We start from the raw sequence: 17,239 nt of genomic DNA, 5'->3' as shown, positions 1-17,239 counted from the left end.
GTGGTCGTGCGGTAGCGTTCTCGCTTCCCACGCCCGGGTTCCCGGGTTCTATTCCCGGCGGGGTCAGGGATTTTCTCTGCCTCGTGATGGCTGGGTGTTGTGTGATGTCCTAAGGTTAGTTAGGTTTAAGTAGTTCTAAGTTCTAGGGGACTGATGAGTATAGATGTTAAGTCTCATAGTGCTCAGAACCATTTGAACCATTTTGAACCAAACATTCGAGTGGAGGGACTAAACCGAAATCTTTCACCAGTGGAGAGTTGCAGACCACTTGTACTATGGATACATGACATGCGTCCTTAATCCAGTGGTTTCCATTACCTTCTACATCCACATGCCTTTGATCATTGCTGATTTTTCCGCCTTTTGTAAGTAGTATCCTAAGAGGGCAAGAGAGTGACATGAACCTCTGTCCCCTCCTCCTCCCTCTTTGACAAGGCCGTTGCCAGAACGAGGGTGACGTCTTATGTCAGAAGTCTCAGACCGCTGTTGCTGATCGTTTTTATTCCAAATTTAAGCAGTAAATGAGTTCGAATCCGGATCCAGGACGTTTACTAGTCAAAGTCACTACCTCTACGCTAAAAGTCAGCAACCCAAAATGAGATATCTCCAGGAACAAATCTCTTGTCTTAACAGTAGGAATTCCTTTTCCAAGACTGAATGTCGTGGGGTGAATTGTACACATGCCTGCGCCACTATCTGAATTATAACAAACGTAAAATGTAGCATCCACTGTAGCGTATCTACAACAACTAAAGCCTATGTTCGTCTGTAAAAATGGATAAGCAACCTGATGTGCAACCTGAGCTATCAATAACCGGACTCTAACCTGCATAACACTGGTTTGCGTGTTGTATGAGAGTCAGTTTCGCTGTCATTTAAGCCGTCAATAGATCATTACACGAAAAACGTAAAACAAACACTTGGGTAAGCTATCTGACTACGTATTTGAATATGAAAAACTACAGGAACAAATGAACCTGTAACAACGAATACCTAAGCCATCTGACTATGTATTTGAATAAGAATTTACAAGTGATACAGAATATGCCTTGTGCAACGGAATTTTCTGGATTAGAGTACATGAGATGTTGTGGTGTGTCATTGTCTCTGTTTTGGCCCTGAGTTTTAACTCATCTCTTTAGGTGACTGCCTTTCTCCAAGTGTACAGCAATTTGCAGCAGCATGCAGCAACGGCGGCTAAAGCTTATTGTTACTAAGAATGAATTTAATAAAAAGGAGTTTGCTTGGGTCCTGTTAACTACTAAAGTACTTGTAAGAAGCGATTTCGTAAATTAAGTCTGTTTGAGAATTTCATAAATCATCATGACCATTAATAGTTTGACACGTATTAATGGCCGGCTTGTGTGGCCGAGCGGTTCTAGGCGCTTCAGCCTGGCACCGCGCGACCGCTACGGTCGCAAGTTCGAATCCTGCCTCGGGCATGGATGTGTGTGATGTCCTTAGGTTAGTTAGGTTTTCCACGAACAATACGAGACTGGAATAGAAGGGAGAACCGATAGAGGTACTCAGGGTACCCTCCGCCACACACCGTCAGGTGGCTTGCGGAGTATGGATGTAGATGTAGTTGTAGATGTTAAGTAGTTCTAAGTTCTAGGGGACTGATGACCTCAGATGTTAAGTCCCATAGTGCTCAGAGCCATTTGAACCATTTGAACGTACTAATGATCCTTGTTGATCCATTATGGACTGTGGAACAACGGCTGGCGTGTATTTCTTGATACACTGATTTACCAACAGCCGTATGTATTGTAGAAATTTATTTTATGAACTTCTTATATGCTACCAGTTTCGGCATTATATTGATGCCAACTTCAGGCCCCACATATCATAGTCGTAAAATCTCTATACACGGAAGGAGCCTTATAACTGGGTCCGTGAATCAAATCGCTATGCAACAGCTCTTGGTGGCCAGGCGACACAGACAGCATGGCGAATTGGCTGACAATGACATTATAAGCATCAATAATGGCTGAGTGCCAAATTAACAAATTATTTCAATTTCAAAGTTACATTAGTATTTATTAACCACAACGTATTTATGAATCAGATGTGGAGAATAATAATTATTGTTTGGTGGCTGAGGAGGCTTCTTTAACTGACAAGGAAAACATGGGATTATTGCAGACTGACTAACAATCACGAGCCTAACCCTGCAGTTTCGCTTTACGCTATACTTGAGAGTTTTACCTTGAATTCCATCTTCAAGCGTATTTAAGCCATCTAAATCTCTCGCAGCCATTTAAATGAAACCAGGCCTTGAGTAGGATAAGGTCTGCCATCTGAGTCTTCTGCTCTCAGCTCTCTACTGAAATTTAACTCTCGCATACAGACCTCATCTCACAACATGATGCATAGAATGGCGTTAAGTTGGCTATATTGTTTTCGATACTCAATGTATTATTTAATCATTCTAATGGAGGGTTCTGACACACTCCTTATACCGCATATTAAATAAAATTTTATTCTCTCATACAGACCTCATCTCACAACAATGCTTAAATCACACACACAAATTTCGCCCTCAGACTGTTGATATCTGAGTGCTTATTTATTTCCATAGAGAATAGCAGAAACTTACACGATGCAAAGAATGGCGTTAAGTTGGCTATATTGTTTTCGATACTCAATGTAATATTTTATCAGTCTAATGGAGGGTTCTGACACACTTCTTATACCGCATATTAAATAGCTTTATTTCTACGTTCACTAACAAATGCGCATTTTTTTTTTCATCGTGAAAGCACAGAATGACTTGCCTTGCGATATTGTTCCGAGGACAGGTAATCTGAAATGTCAGAGCAAAAGTTAAATCCCCTTGTTTTATTAAAATTTAAGTTGAATTCTTTGTTTGCTTTTAATGATTCGCTGTTATCCATTTTTCCTTTTTTTTCTTTGATTTTATCTACCTATCTAGATTTCATTGTTACTAGTGTTCACCTTCAGCATTCTGTTGCCTAACCAATAAAAACTGCTGATAGTACTATGAAAGTTCTGTCTCCACATTCGCGTACGCCATAATTACTCTACCATGTAAACATTAGGGGTTACACTCGTGTGGTATGAGACGCTCCCGGAGAGGGGTAGGGGGGTCCACTGGGGGCCGAACTGCAGCTCAATAACGGCGGGTTCGGGTGTGGGGCGGCGGTGGGGTTGATGGACTGCTGTAGCCTGTTGGGTTGAGAACCACTGAGGGCTATTGCGGTGACAAAGCCTCTCCGTCGTTTCTAGATCCTCGGTTCAATACACTATACACACAATACACACACACCATTGTGGTATCAACATTCGATACCACACTTGTTATTTATTGACCACGGTCCGTATTAGTATTGTTCGGCCCGCGAGTTGCTATCAGCGCCGCTAGAGTCGCTCCGCGACTAGTATCAAGTTTCGAGCGAGCTCTCGTCCACTCTTGCCCGGGACGTCAAATAGTAAAGTAGCATAGCCTTCAGCTGATAGGAAGCAACCTCTAACAAGGAGCTTAGTAACGTATGGCCTAAGTGAGAAATCAATAGCCATTTGTTTATAATTATATGTATGCAGCGAAGAAGAATCCTGTACAACCAGTTAAGTACAATATACAGGGTGTTACAAAAAGGTACGGCCAAACTTTCAGGAAACATTCCTCACACACAAATAAAGATAAGATGTTATGTGGACATGTGTCCGGAAACGGTTATGTTCCATGTTAGAGGCCATTTTATTACTTCAAATCACATTAATCATGGAATGGAAACACACAGCAACAGAACGTACATACATCCACCCCCTGTCGCATGGAATTCCTGATGCGCTGATGCAGCCCTGGAGAATGGCGGATTGTACCACAGCCGTCCACAATACGAGCACGAAGAGTCTTTACTTTTGGTACCAGGGTTGCACAGGCAAGAGCTTTCAAATGCCCCCATAAAGTCAAGAGGGTTGAGATCAGGAGAGCGTGGAGGCCATGGAATTGGTCCGCCTCTACCAACCCATCGGTCACCGAATCTGTTGTTGAGAAGTGTACGAACCCTTCGACTGAAATGTGCAGGAGCTCCATCGTGCATAAACCACATGTTGTGTCGTACTTTTAAAGGCACGTGTTCTAGCAGCATAGGTAGAGTATCCCGTATGAAATCATGATAACGTGCTCCATTGAGCGTAGATGGAAGAACATGGGGCCCAATCAAGACATCATCAACAATGCCTGCCCAAACGTTCACAGAAAATCTGTGTCGATGACGTGATTGCATAATTGCGTGCGGATTCTCGTCAGCCCACACATGTTGTTTGTGAAAATTTCAATTTAAATCGAGGAAGTACAGTACATACTGACGAAACTAAAATGAGCTCTAACATGGAAATTAAGCGTTTCCGGGCACATGCCCACATAATATCTTATCTTTAGTTGTGTGTGAGGAATGTTTCCTGAAAGTTTGGCCGTACCTTTTTGTACCACCCTGTATATAATTTTTTACCCACACCTTCTAATTATTCTAGTCGTTGGAGATCCAGACCATGCAGCTAGCACCTCTTCGACGCTACTGACAAACCTGCTGTGATTCATATGTTTCTATGTAGCATTGGCCACCAGTCAACATTGGCGCCGACTCGTTCGGCGTCATCATAACAACCATGAAAGGTACTACAGTATTCATCTGCGTAATAATGTAAATGGCCATGCAGCCACAGCTTGTGGAATTACGGCATCAAGCTGTTTGTGACGTGATTGAATGAAATGTTTTCACATTTCTTGGAGACAATGAACCGCTTTTGGTCATGCACTGAGAGAAGTGATCCACGGTATTCAAACGCGTTTGTATTCTGGAGCAGGGTATGAGGGTGCTTGTGGCCCCTCTGCGTACCCTATTCCACCAGTTTGTAATTATAGGACAGTTGAAGTATAGTTTTAACCTTTCTTGTTTGTGTACCTGTTTTCTTATGAGAAATATCTGAAAATTTGTTGTTTTTATTAAGTGTATGTGTCACGACGCTGGTGGCATATTTTTTCCAGGATAGAAATGTAATTGATTTATACTTGACAGTAATACGATGTTTAATATATGACTGTCTGGGTGCTATTCATAAAACGCGAGCTAGCAGTTAGTCGAGTATCCCCGCCGCACATCCCTGGGTCAGCAAGTCAAGATCCTGACGCTACCAGTGCACAACTGTCACTTCGCTTCGGAAGTTTTCCGACAGCGTATCACAGTCGCCATCGGCTCAATGAAGGGTGAAGCATATCATCGCGGTAAACCAGTGTAAGCAGTGTAAAAAACAGAACAGGCTACTTATTAAATACAGTATATATTTACCATTGTACGGTATCATGAATGTGTACTCTGGGTGTGTGTTGTAAATATTGACAGAAACACATTGCTTAAGGCATACAAATATAGCTCTGTTATGGTCTACACGTATAGCAGTACTCTAAAACTCATTGCGTGTCTGTTGAGAAAACAGTAGCGGAAATGTACGATTCCTTTTTGAAAAGGAATTATAAAGTAAGACGCCGACAGCAGTTAATTGTATGGACAAATTTCTGCAGCTGTCGGGTAGATTTTAATATCTTATACACCTGACTCTCTACGGCAAGAATCGATTCAAAAAATGCTCAAATGTGTGTTAAATCGTATGGGACTTAACTGCTAAGTTCATCAGTCCGTAAGCTTATACACTACTTATCCTAAATTATCCTAAGGACAAACACACAGATCCATGCCCAACGGAGGACTCGAAGCTCCGCCGGGACCAGCCGCACAGTCCAGACTGCAGTGCAAAATTCGATTGGTTACTATTTTCGTTGTTAGTCGTAGAATTTATTTAGTTACCATTGTGAGGTAGGTTCTATCAGTCATTCATTTACCCAGAAAAATTGTTGTCATTCGCTTTCTCTAACCAACGAAATAAGAAAAAATTGTATGTTGGAAGTATTTTGCCGGCCTCGGTGGCCGTGCGGTTCTCGCGCTGCAGTCCGGAACCACGGGGCTGCTACGGTCGCAGGTTCGAATCCTGCCTCGGGCATGGGTGTGTGTGATGTCCTTAGGTTAGTTAGGTTTAAGTAGTTCTAAGTTCTAGGTGACTTATGACCTAAGATGATGAGTCCCATAGTGCTCAGAGCCATTTGAACCATTTGGAAGTATTTTTCTGTCGTTTAACGTATCAGGCGTATTGTGATACTCATGAAACTAATAAAAACTGGCGAGTTCAAGAAACACGTTCCAGCTAAATTTCGTGCTATCAGTTCATAACATTTTTATATTTACAAGTTAGCAGCTACACCCGTCTAGTACCGGCTGTATAACATACATGGGAGGGAGTCAAAGAAATGTTCCAGTAAATAAATGTTACGCAATATACAATCTAACAAGTAAGCTAGCTTTCCAAAGTTACATGCACCTACTGAATGTACCTCATAATGAATCATAATGACGGCTACAGACGATTTTCGCCGACACAAACTTATAAAATGTATTTTCATTGTTAAATAATATACGTAACGATGATTTTATGTAATTTGTAGATCAGTATTATTGTTATTTGAACGTAAACGAATACAATTTATTCTGTAACTTGGTTTCCATGTGCTATGAAACTTTGAAGCCATGTAATTTGTATGTAAAAGAGACTAGTTTGATCCGATAGGAGAAATTAAATCAGTGCAAATTTTGTTATGGGTGACTGGCTTGGGGGGGGGGGGGGGGCAAACAACCCGAGGTCATCGGTACCATGGGATTAGGGAAGAATGGAGAAGGAAGTCGGCCGTGTCCTTTCCAAGGAACCATCCCAGCATTTGCCTGAACCGGTTTAGTGAGATCACGGGAAACCTAGTCCGCAGCTCGCGGTCTAGTGGCTACCATTGCTACCTCTGGATCGCGGGGTCCCGGGTTCGATTCACGGACGGTTTGGGGATTTTCTCTACCCGGGGAGTGGGTGTTTGTGTTGTCTTCATCCTTTCATCATCATCATCATCATCATCATCATCAATCTTGACAGTGAATGGATCGGACTGCGAAAAAAGTTGCACCCTGAAAAAATTAGGACTTTGTATGGGCGCTGATGACCGCGCAGCTGAGCGCTCCACAGACCAAACATCATCATCATCATCATCATTACGGAAAACCTAAATCAGGATGGCCAGACGCGGGTTTGAACGGTCGTCCTCCAAATGCGACTCCAGTGCGCTAGCCACTGCGCCACCTAGCTCGGGGTGTGTTATGATGGGACCATCAAATGAAGGTGAGTTACACGGAGCTGGGATGTGACTGTAGAGTGGACTATGTTACAATACTACTTATTGACTTTCGTGTTTGAGCAGATCGACAGTGAACTGTCCCATTTCGTGTTAAAAGATATTTAATGTGAGACTCCAAGCACGCTACAGACTTGACACTGAGGCCACGCCACTCACATACATGTCGGTGACCATTTTTATCACTCCAGCAGATCCCGTTCCAATTCCCTTTTAAGGAGCAATAAAAATTTCATCAGTGATGTGTGTAATGTACGACAGAACACCAGAGAGCCAGTGGGAGTAATTATTATTTTGCTAAACTAATTTGTAGCTTTACATGATAACTTGTCACCATCTTGTCGTCTCCCTGCGGACCGCCAAACACCTAATATCCTACAGCTCCTGCAATAGCCAATTTCTCCAGAACATATATCTCAGGTGAGGAAGCAATGAAATTTCTCTGGTAACAGCCTGTATTACCACTCATCAGTGACTACACACATCAAGAAAGGTTTTGCATCACCTCGGTTCCGTTGGTTCCGGAACCTGTACAGTAAATGGGAGTAAAGATCAACGAAAACAGCATTTCCGACCTTTTTATTGCTCATGAAAACCACACATTGCACGTTGTACCACCATACAGCGAGAACTTCAAAGGTGAAGGTCCAGATTCCTGTACACACCGGTACCTGTAATACCCAGTAGCGTGTCCTCCTGCATTGATGCAAGCTCGTATTCGTCGTGGCATACTATTCATAAGTTAATCACTGCACTGTCGGTCCAAATGGTCACATTCCTCAACGGAGATTCCGCGTATATCCCTCAGAATGGTTGGTCGGTCACATTGTCCATAAACAGCCCTTTTCAGTCTTTCCCAGGCATGTTCGACAGGTTTCATGACTGGAGAACACGCTGGCTGCTCTAGTAGAGTGATGTCGTTATCTTGAAGGAAGTCATTCACAAGAATTTTCGTCCATGGAGACGAATGTCCCGCCAATATGCTGCCGATATGGTTTGCACTATCGGTCGGAGGATGACATTCACATATCGTACAGCCGTTACGGCGCCTTCCATGACCACAAGCGGCGTACGTTGGCCCCACATAATGACAGCTCAAAACATCATGGAACCTCCACATTGCTGCGCTCGCTAGAGTGTGTCTAAGGCGATCAGAATGATCGGGTTGCCTCCAAACATGTCTCCGACGATTGTCTAGTTGAAGGTATATGCGACACTCTTCGGTGAAGAGAACGTGATACAAGTCCTGAAGGGTCCAATCGGCATGTTGTTGGGACCATCTGTACCGCGCTGCATGTGTCGTGGTTTGCAAAGATGGACCTGTCGCCATGGACGTCGGGGGTGAAACTGCTCATCGTGCAGCCTATTGCGTACAGTTTGAGTAGTAACACGACGTCCTGTGGCTTCCCGAAAAGCATCATTCAACATGTGACGTTGCTGTCAGGGTGCCTCCGAGCCATGATCCGTAGGTAGCCGTCATCCACTGCCGTAGTAGCCCTTGGGCGACTTGAGTGAGGCATGTCATCGAGAGTTCCTGTCTCTCTGTATCTCCTCCATGTCCGAACAACATCGCTCTGGTTCACTCCGAGACATCTGGACACTTCCCTTGATGAGAGCCGTTCCTGGCACAAAGTACTAATGCCGACGCTACCGAACCGCGCTATTGACCGTCTACGCATCGTTGAAAGACAACAAAGGCCATATATCTCTTTCCCGGTGGAATGACTAGAACTGATAGGCTGACGGAGCCCCTCTGTCTAATAGCCGCTGCTCATGCATGGTTGTTTACAACTTTGGGCGGGTTTAGTGGCGTCTCTGAACAGTCGAAGGGACTGTCTGTGATACAATATCCACAGTCAACGTCAATCTTCAGGAGTTCTGGGAGCCGGGGTGATGCAAAACGATTTTTTGATGTGTATATTTATCTCGGAGCAGAACGCTATACAGTAACCTTCCTGTAAAGATAAAGAGCAGTGAAAAACACAAAAAAGGATAAAGAATGTAGAACAAGAACAACCAATCCTAATGTACTAGATTTCACATTCTATCACAAAATTCTCTCGCAGTCAGATGTTTTGTCTCATTATTTAAGTTTGCATCGGCTATCCGCTGTGGCTATGTGATTCTAAAATTAATGCCATGTACACTTAATATTCGTGTAGATTAAAGGATTTGAAGTGTTAAAGTGAGACGTGATATCCAATGCTGGCATAAATCAGTTAAATACCTAGAAAACGAAAGATATGGATGGATAGCCATGCACATTGGAGTAAAGGGTATTACAATACTAAGCAACACGAAATAAACGGAAGTTGGTATGCGTGCTGCTACATCTGGAAGACGTCTTTTCAGAACAAATTGCAACACCAAGAAGCACCAAATGTGAAGTTGTACGTGTGCTACTGCATCTTACAGATGTTTATTCAAACTTCGCGTAAGAGTGGCGTTAGTAGCGGCACGATGAGGATGAAAATCAGGTTTGCTTTAAATGCACACTGTAACGGTCGGGAGCGTTAGTTACCTTTGAGAATGGACGTAGTGAGTTTATGTTAGTCAAAAGTACCTTTAGGGCGGCAAATACATCAGCTCCTCATTGAGTTTGAATGAGGTCGTGTAATGGGACTACGAGAAGCTGTTTGTTCCTTCTTCGATATTACAGGAGAACTGGGCAGGAATGTAGCCACTATACATGATAGCTGCCAGCAGTGGTCGTGGAATGTATGGTCGTGAGATGATCGGGCTCTGGATAGCCGCGTCGCACTAACCTTGTGTTCGGCGTACTGCTCTGGATTAAGATTTCATATGACAGTAGTAGCATTCTCGTGGTTATACCACGCACCTTGGTTGCATATTTGTATGTCAATGTGGTAACTCGACCTGTTATACAATCGTTCATGAACACCATTCCAAGGGATGTTTTCCAGCAGGATAACACTCACCCACATACCCCTTTTATAATTCAACATGCTCTACAGTGTGTAGACTCGTTGCCTTGGCCTACTCGATCACCAGGTCTGTCTCCAGCCGAGCACGTTTAAGACTTCATTGGACGATAACTCCAGCGTCATCCACAAACCGTTGCTATATTAAACTTCCTGGCAGATTAAAACTGTGTGCCCGACCGAGACTCGAACTCGGGACCTTTGCCTTTCGCTGGAAAGTGCTCTACCATCTGAGCAACCGAAGCACGACTCATGCCCGGTACTCGCAGCTTTGCTTCTGCCAGTAACTCGTCTCCTACCTTCCAAACTTTACAGAGGCTCTTCTGCGAACCTTGCAGAACTAGCTCTCCTGAAAGAAAGGATATAGCGGAGACATGGCTTAGCCACAGCCCGACCGAGACTCGAACTCAGGACCTTTGCCTTTCGCGGGCAAGTGCTCTACCATCTGAGCTACCGAGGCACGACTCACGCCCGGTACTCAGATGGTAGAGCACTTGCCCGCGAAAGGCAAAGGTCCCGAGTTCGAGTCTCGGTCGGGCACACAGTTTTAATCTGCCAGGAAGTTTCATATCAGCGCACACTCCGCTGCAGAGCGAAAATCTCATTCTGGAAACATCCCCCAGGCTGTGGCTAAGCCATGTCTCCGCTATATCCTTTCTTTCAGGAGTGCTAGTTCTGCAAGGTTTGCAGAAGAGCTTCTGTAAAATTTGGAAGTTGGGAGACGAGATGCTGGCCGAGGTAATGCTGTGAGTACCGGCCGTGAGTCGTGCTTAGGTGGCTCAGATGGTGGAGCACTTGCCCGCGAAGGACGAGGGTCCCGAGTTCGAGTCTCGGTCGGGCACACGGTTTTAATCTGCCAGGAAGTTTCATATCAGCGCACACTCCGCTGCAGAGTGAAAATCTCATTCTCGTTCCTATATTGACTGACCAAGTGCAACGGGCATGGAACTGCATCCTACAAACTGTCCTTCGTCAGAGTACACAATACTGATAAAGGAAGTCAGCTGGAACTTTAGTTGTCATGCCACAGGGCTGTACGACTATTGATTTTGACTCCAACTGCGACCACAAACGTGTTACAATTTGCTCCATGATGCAGGTGTCCCGCCATGGGCCTTGTCACTCTGTGGCTAGTTCGTGCTTGGCTACCACGGAGCTCCAGACTTCGCAGCATCTTTTCCCTTTTGCGCTGAACGTCTATCCTCTTGCTATTCTTTTCCCCTCCCTTGAGGAACACTTCTGCGGTGTTTCTAGGAATGTTCCACATTGTCCATCACCGACATAAGAGCAGTTTCACCACCGTTTTTCCTTCCCTTTTCCTTTCTCTGTTTACCATCTGCTATCCTTCCTCAGTTTCGGCGTTTGAGGTTTCTCTTTTTCTTCTTCCTCCCTGTGCACTCCTGAAGGCCGAGCCACGCGCCTGGAGCGTAACAGGTGACTGGATAACACCTAATTCCCAGCCCCGAGTCGGCAGGTAGGATTCGTACGTACCCCGTGGTACAGGCCAGGCCCAGGGAGAGGTGACTGCCTGAACTGCTAACTTCCAAAATTGCCGATTGCTCACTCTGTCAGGTGTCTGGGTGGTGTGAGCTGAGGTGTGAACAATCATCTAAGGCGGTTGCGCCCACTTGTGAAGGGGGCTCCGAGTTGGAAGGAGTGCGCCATCGGAGACTCTGGCAATCATGGGGAATTTTCTCACAGTGAGACAATCATCCTCACAGTTTACAAACGTTAACAGAGTGAGGCTAACGATACAAAGACCCTTCCAGCTGCACCACGGTTCCTCGTATTGAAGATGGTCAGTCTTTCGCAACGGTAAATATGTTTCTTATTCAGAAAGGTGATACAATTGCCAGCCCTGTAAAATCCTGCTCTCATTTAAGGAAGGGCCCTTTGCTTTCGGGGACCTGATTCTCAGGCACAAAAACTGCTTGTCGCTTCGCTTCTCCATGGCTATCCTGTTTGTGCTGAGGCCCATTGAATTCTTCCTGATGTGTTACTTACACTAGGCTATTAGACGGTCTGATCGAGGCTGAAACCCAAACATACCTCCCTGATCCGAGTGTCACTGCCGTCCATCAGGTGATTTCTTCTTAGTGTTCTTATGCACTCTATTTCTCACCTTTGATAGAAGTGCTTCTGTCCAGGAGCAAAGCAGGCTATTAAGTTATCACAGTCTCAACATACATTCCAACCCCGGTGCATTGCTACTAGTTCATCATTTCAACGCAACTTAAATGTATTGTAAACACCGGCCCTACCTGTGGTAGGAATGCACACGAGTGTTATTGTCCACCTCACTCCCCCTGCTCTATCAACTACTACTCAGAATTGTCCCATATATCTCGGTGAACTGGCTGTCCAGGAGATCTGAGTACAAACAAATTTCCTTACCTGGTCACACTCAAGTTATTGGCTAGTCGCAAACCCTGCATTCTACCGTCTGGCACATGCTGTACTTTCTTGCTAAGTCTCACTCCATGGAGGGCATGGTCGAGCAGACATGCAACCTCAAATTCCGCTCTGAGGTTGCGAAGTCGTCCAGGGTCAAGGTAGCGTCGCTATCCACTCGTCCAGCTGTGCAGCAAGCCATCAAACTCTCGCCTCAAGGGGCGAAGTCACCAGCTACACAACCAGTGGACTGGAAAGGGCAGAAGGAGTACTTCCGTGAAGACTTCCTATATACCTTCCACCCAACACCTGAGTCTTCCTCTGCTAACCGGAAAGGCTCAAAGAAGTCCAAACGGTCTTCACCTTCACTAGCTCGAAGATCCTCTTCGATTGTGTCGCCACGTGATACCTTCGCCTGGCCGATCTCCATGTTCGTGATGACAGTGTGTTATCTTGAGGATAATTGTACCCTTTTCTCGAGGAAAAAACTGGCAGGACCCTTTCTCCTAAAAAAAAACTCATTTTACACATGTGGGCGTCAAGTTCTACGAGAGTTTGTCCGTGATTAGGAAATATGATAGACAGCTACTTATTTCTGTCGCTAAAAAAACGTGAAAGTGAATAACTGGAAACTGATGGTTCACGCCATTTTTATTCGACACATATCAGACCTACATATAAAGCTGGTACCATATTTCACGTGTCACCCATATTTGCTCTTTTTCGTCTGTCACGTAGGAAACCATACGATATGGCACTGGCTGTACCCCTTTCGAGATATGCTACACCTGTCGTTAAAACTGATGAGAGGATTAGCTATGAATTAATCCACTGTTTCTTCCAAAATGTAATTAACAAAACAGCAGTAACTAGGTTTCCATTAACATGTGTTTGTGCCGCATATTATACACTAAGTCTGGTTGGCGAAATTGTTCTATGTATATTCGGGTGACGTAAATTTCAGTTTTGAGCTTCATTTCGTGGTTATTATGATATAGAGAACAGTTTTCGCAATAACGCTTGCGCTCGGCGCCATGGCAAAGTAATACAATGTTCATAAACGGCGTCGTGCGAAATTTATCGCTACAGTTGCAGACTCATCTATTTTACAAATAATGTACGCAGTTTAATTTCATTTTTTAAGCAACTCAACGGATGTGGATAGCACAGGTAAAATGTAGGCTGACTAATGGACACACAACCCTCTGAGCTCTCTACTCCCGCTGGAGAAGACATTACTGTGGTAAATTAATTCTCTTTAGAAGCATGAAGCAAGTTGAAATTTTTCATGTCACTTCCTACATTTTGCAGTTGCGTAAAACGAGCTCTTCGTCCAGGCCGTGAAGCACCAAAGGATGTCTACCGGCCGCCGCGTCATGCTCTCTGCCTAGCGGCATCATTCGTATGCAGTACGGAGTGGCTTGTGATCAGCAAATCGCTGTCGCGGCCGTTTTGTACATTTTACAGACTGTGGGGCCCCTACTACCCCATCAAGTAGCTCCTCAATTAGCAACACGGATCAGTCCTCCCACCAAGGAAAATATCCCTTGCAGTACTCGGAATCGAATCCGCATCCTCCACACCGCAGCCATCTAAGCGGACGACTCAGCCTCAAGTCAGACATGCAGTTGCTTACCTTACGCTAAAAGAGATTTGCATGTGTGCTAACAATATTAATGTACATTAACGAAGTTTTTTCGGGTCGCATTCTTTGTCAAATATTTCTCTGATTTCTTGCCATAACTCAAGCTTTCTACGATTTCCTCCTTTGTCATTGTCAGAGCATCTGCAGGCTGCATAGTACTTTCGTATTTTGGTCACCGAATTGTGTAATCGGTACATCACGAAGTCACGGAACTTGCATGTGCTACTGGAGGTTACGTTGATGTCTATGATGGAGGACCATTATTAGCGGCGTTTATTCCGTCAGATGCTACCATGGCTGCCTCTTATTGTTGCGCTGCTAGCTGCTTGTGAAGTAGCCGAAACACATCCAGCCGAGGCGAGTGTCGCGCTCCAGCGACTCAATGACTATGAGGGCCTTGGTTCGACCCTCGACTCATCTGGTGACGTGAGGCCCCAACTCAGGCAGTTCTCATGATGGAGGCCGATACGAAGATAGTTGTGGTATCGATGATTTGCTGTTTCGAAACATGAACCTATGAGTCCTGCCTTCTGGGATGGTCACTATTTATGTGCGCCAAAGCGGATCTGTCGTGGTGTTGAAGCGGGTAAGTACATTTGCCGCTACCGAAGTGCATCTAGTAAAGGTTATTTACCCACCCTACAGTCAATATATCCAGGAACGGCTCAAGACTATAACGCACGAACCCATCGCAGCCTTCTCGTGAAAGCTTCACCAGCAAGCAGGAATCAACCGACTGTAGTGTCTGTTGATTGAGCGCGTTTGTTGAACAGTTGAAACTTCGACGAGCAGATCGTTGGTCGGTCTTCAGACATTAGATGGTCCTGGACAATCCCAACAGAATAGTGGCACAGGATTGCGTAGCAATGTCTCGATCACTTTGAGGACAAGGAGGCTACTAGCGTGTTCAGTGGATCAGATGGAGTCACACGATACTGAATATTACACATATTTTTACTTCATATGTTTTCTAAGATATACACTTTCAAACAAACTACCTTTTTCATGTTACGTTTTCCTGTTTATTTCACAGCAAAGTTAGTGTTTTAATTTGGTAGGGCTTATTTTTTAATTCTCTACTCCACTGAGTCCAGCTCCACACACATTCGATTCCACTTAGGTGGCTCAAAACCAGTTTTGAGTGTTATGCTTGCTCCAGTATGAGTCACAATGGAATGAGCCTCTTAGTAAGAGTATTACAGTAAAATAAATTTTTAAATATATCTTGTCATTTAATATTTGTTTAAGCGATGCTGCATCAAGGTGAGGAAGATGGAAGTGGTGTAGTGTATAGAGTCTTTGTCTATCCATTCTCCCCACAGTGAAAATTCTAATTTTCTTTCAACCATGAACTCAATAGTAATGAACCCGTAAGAGGCCAACTGCGTCCCACTTAGAGTGCAGATAAGTAGACACAGGTTCACGACAGCCTGTGAAGAAACTCTGCACTTAAAGAAATAGCGAAACAACGGTGTGCTTTTGATTTACTATATGGCTACCAAAGTAAACAGAAATTTTCGTGTTTGTTTTTATAATTTAGCTCATAGTGTAAAAACGCCAGCAGCAGCCTTTTATTTCCAGCCTGACGTTCGTCTCCTAAGAGCGAGAGAGTAGCAAACTATGTTTCGTGAGGTTTTGCGATTTTATGTTTATTTTATATAAAAATTTGTTTGGGGTTTGGAAGAAGCCACACAGATCCCTGGATAGGCGTTGCCTGAGGTGGTCACTTTAAAACTGATACTCCTGTACTGAAATCTTGCAAGACGCTGGGAAAATCAGAATACGTTGATGATGGCATCACCTCTCTCGTCTTAACTATCCCAACCGCAGACGCCTCTGTTCCGCCAAAACTGAAATTAATGATGTTACCAAGAAATGGTTTGAATCATACCTAACCGGACGAATTCAAAATGTAGTACTGAAAAGATTCTGAAGAAGAAAGTTTCAGTGTTTTTAGAGAATCATAAAAATACTAGCACAGGGTTCAGTTTTGAACCTGTTTCTCAGTCCTTTAATATGTTAATGATTTTCAGCTTGACCTTCAGAGAACAGAGTTGGTACATTTCAAAGGCGTTACATGTGTTACACACTGTCCAATCACATTAATGTGATATCTTTCTCTGTTCAACGTCAACGCTTCCACTGCGCTTATTCTTACCATTCTAGTTGCTGTCAGTTTCACTCTTGTTTCGTTTGTGTTCTGTGACACCATATTGTTTTCGCTGTTACTTGTTTCAGATGCTTATCGTAATGGCAGTCAGACAGTGTCTGAGGATCGGCCTGCTCAGAAAGGACCACCTTGTTTACGAGTTGGCCAATCGATTGAGGGCAGTGTTCCGGAATTGATAGCTCGTTTGCATGTTGCCATTCTGTAGCTGGTTGACGTCACGTCGGCGGTGGTGGGGGAGACAGGAGCGGCAACTGAATTTTGGTTTGAGGCTATTAAAGGCCTTCAGGACACTATTTGTGTTTTGGAGGGAACCCAACGTAGCGACAGTCTACTAGATGAGGTGCGAGCATAGTTAATGCATTACTTCCGATAGATCTTTTCGTTCTCAACTGCGAATATTTTTTTTTTTTTTACTTGTCATCTTCTGAGACTTAGCTCGGTTCCTCCTTCAGTGCAGTGATGTCGGGTTGCATCTGTCTGGTTGGTTTCGCGCAGGTGTCTCGCTTTCGCTTTTGACCCAGCAATGAGACTTGAATTAGTCACCTTGCAGGACTTAGGTCGGTCCGTTCCTGGTGCAGGGATGACGTTAGCCAGTAGGCAAGTTCCCACTGCATATATGGGGCAGAGCGAACGTCTCGCTTGCGGCTTACTCATGCCCATTGTCTTGCTTTCGTTAAGGAGCTGCTGGTCAATTTCGTTTTGCTGTCACCTCCGGGTTGATGTTTGAGGGGAGGGGGGGGGGGGGAGAGGTTCAGCCGTGCACAGCTAGCGTTTATCCCATTTATTGTTTGTCATCTTCTAATAAGGTACTGCCGCCTCGTTTTCTTATTCCATGTACG

This window comes from Schistocerca gregaria, chromosome 4 (genome assembly GCF_023897955.1).
Source record: "Schistocerca gregaria isolate iqSchGreg1 chromosome 4, iqSchGreg1.2, whole genome shotgun sequence".
Classification (NCBI taxonomy): domain Eukaryota; kingdom Metazoa; phylum Arthropoda; class Insecta; order Orthoptera; family Acrididae; genus Schistocerca; species Schistocerca gregaria.
The sequence above is the reverse complement of the archived record's forward strand: the minus strand, read 5'-3'. Positions refer to the sequence as shown.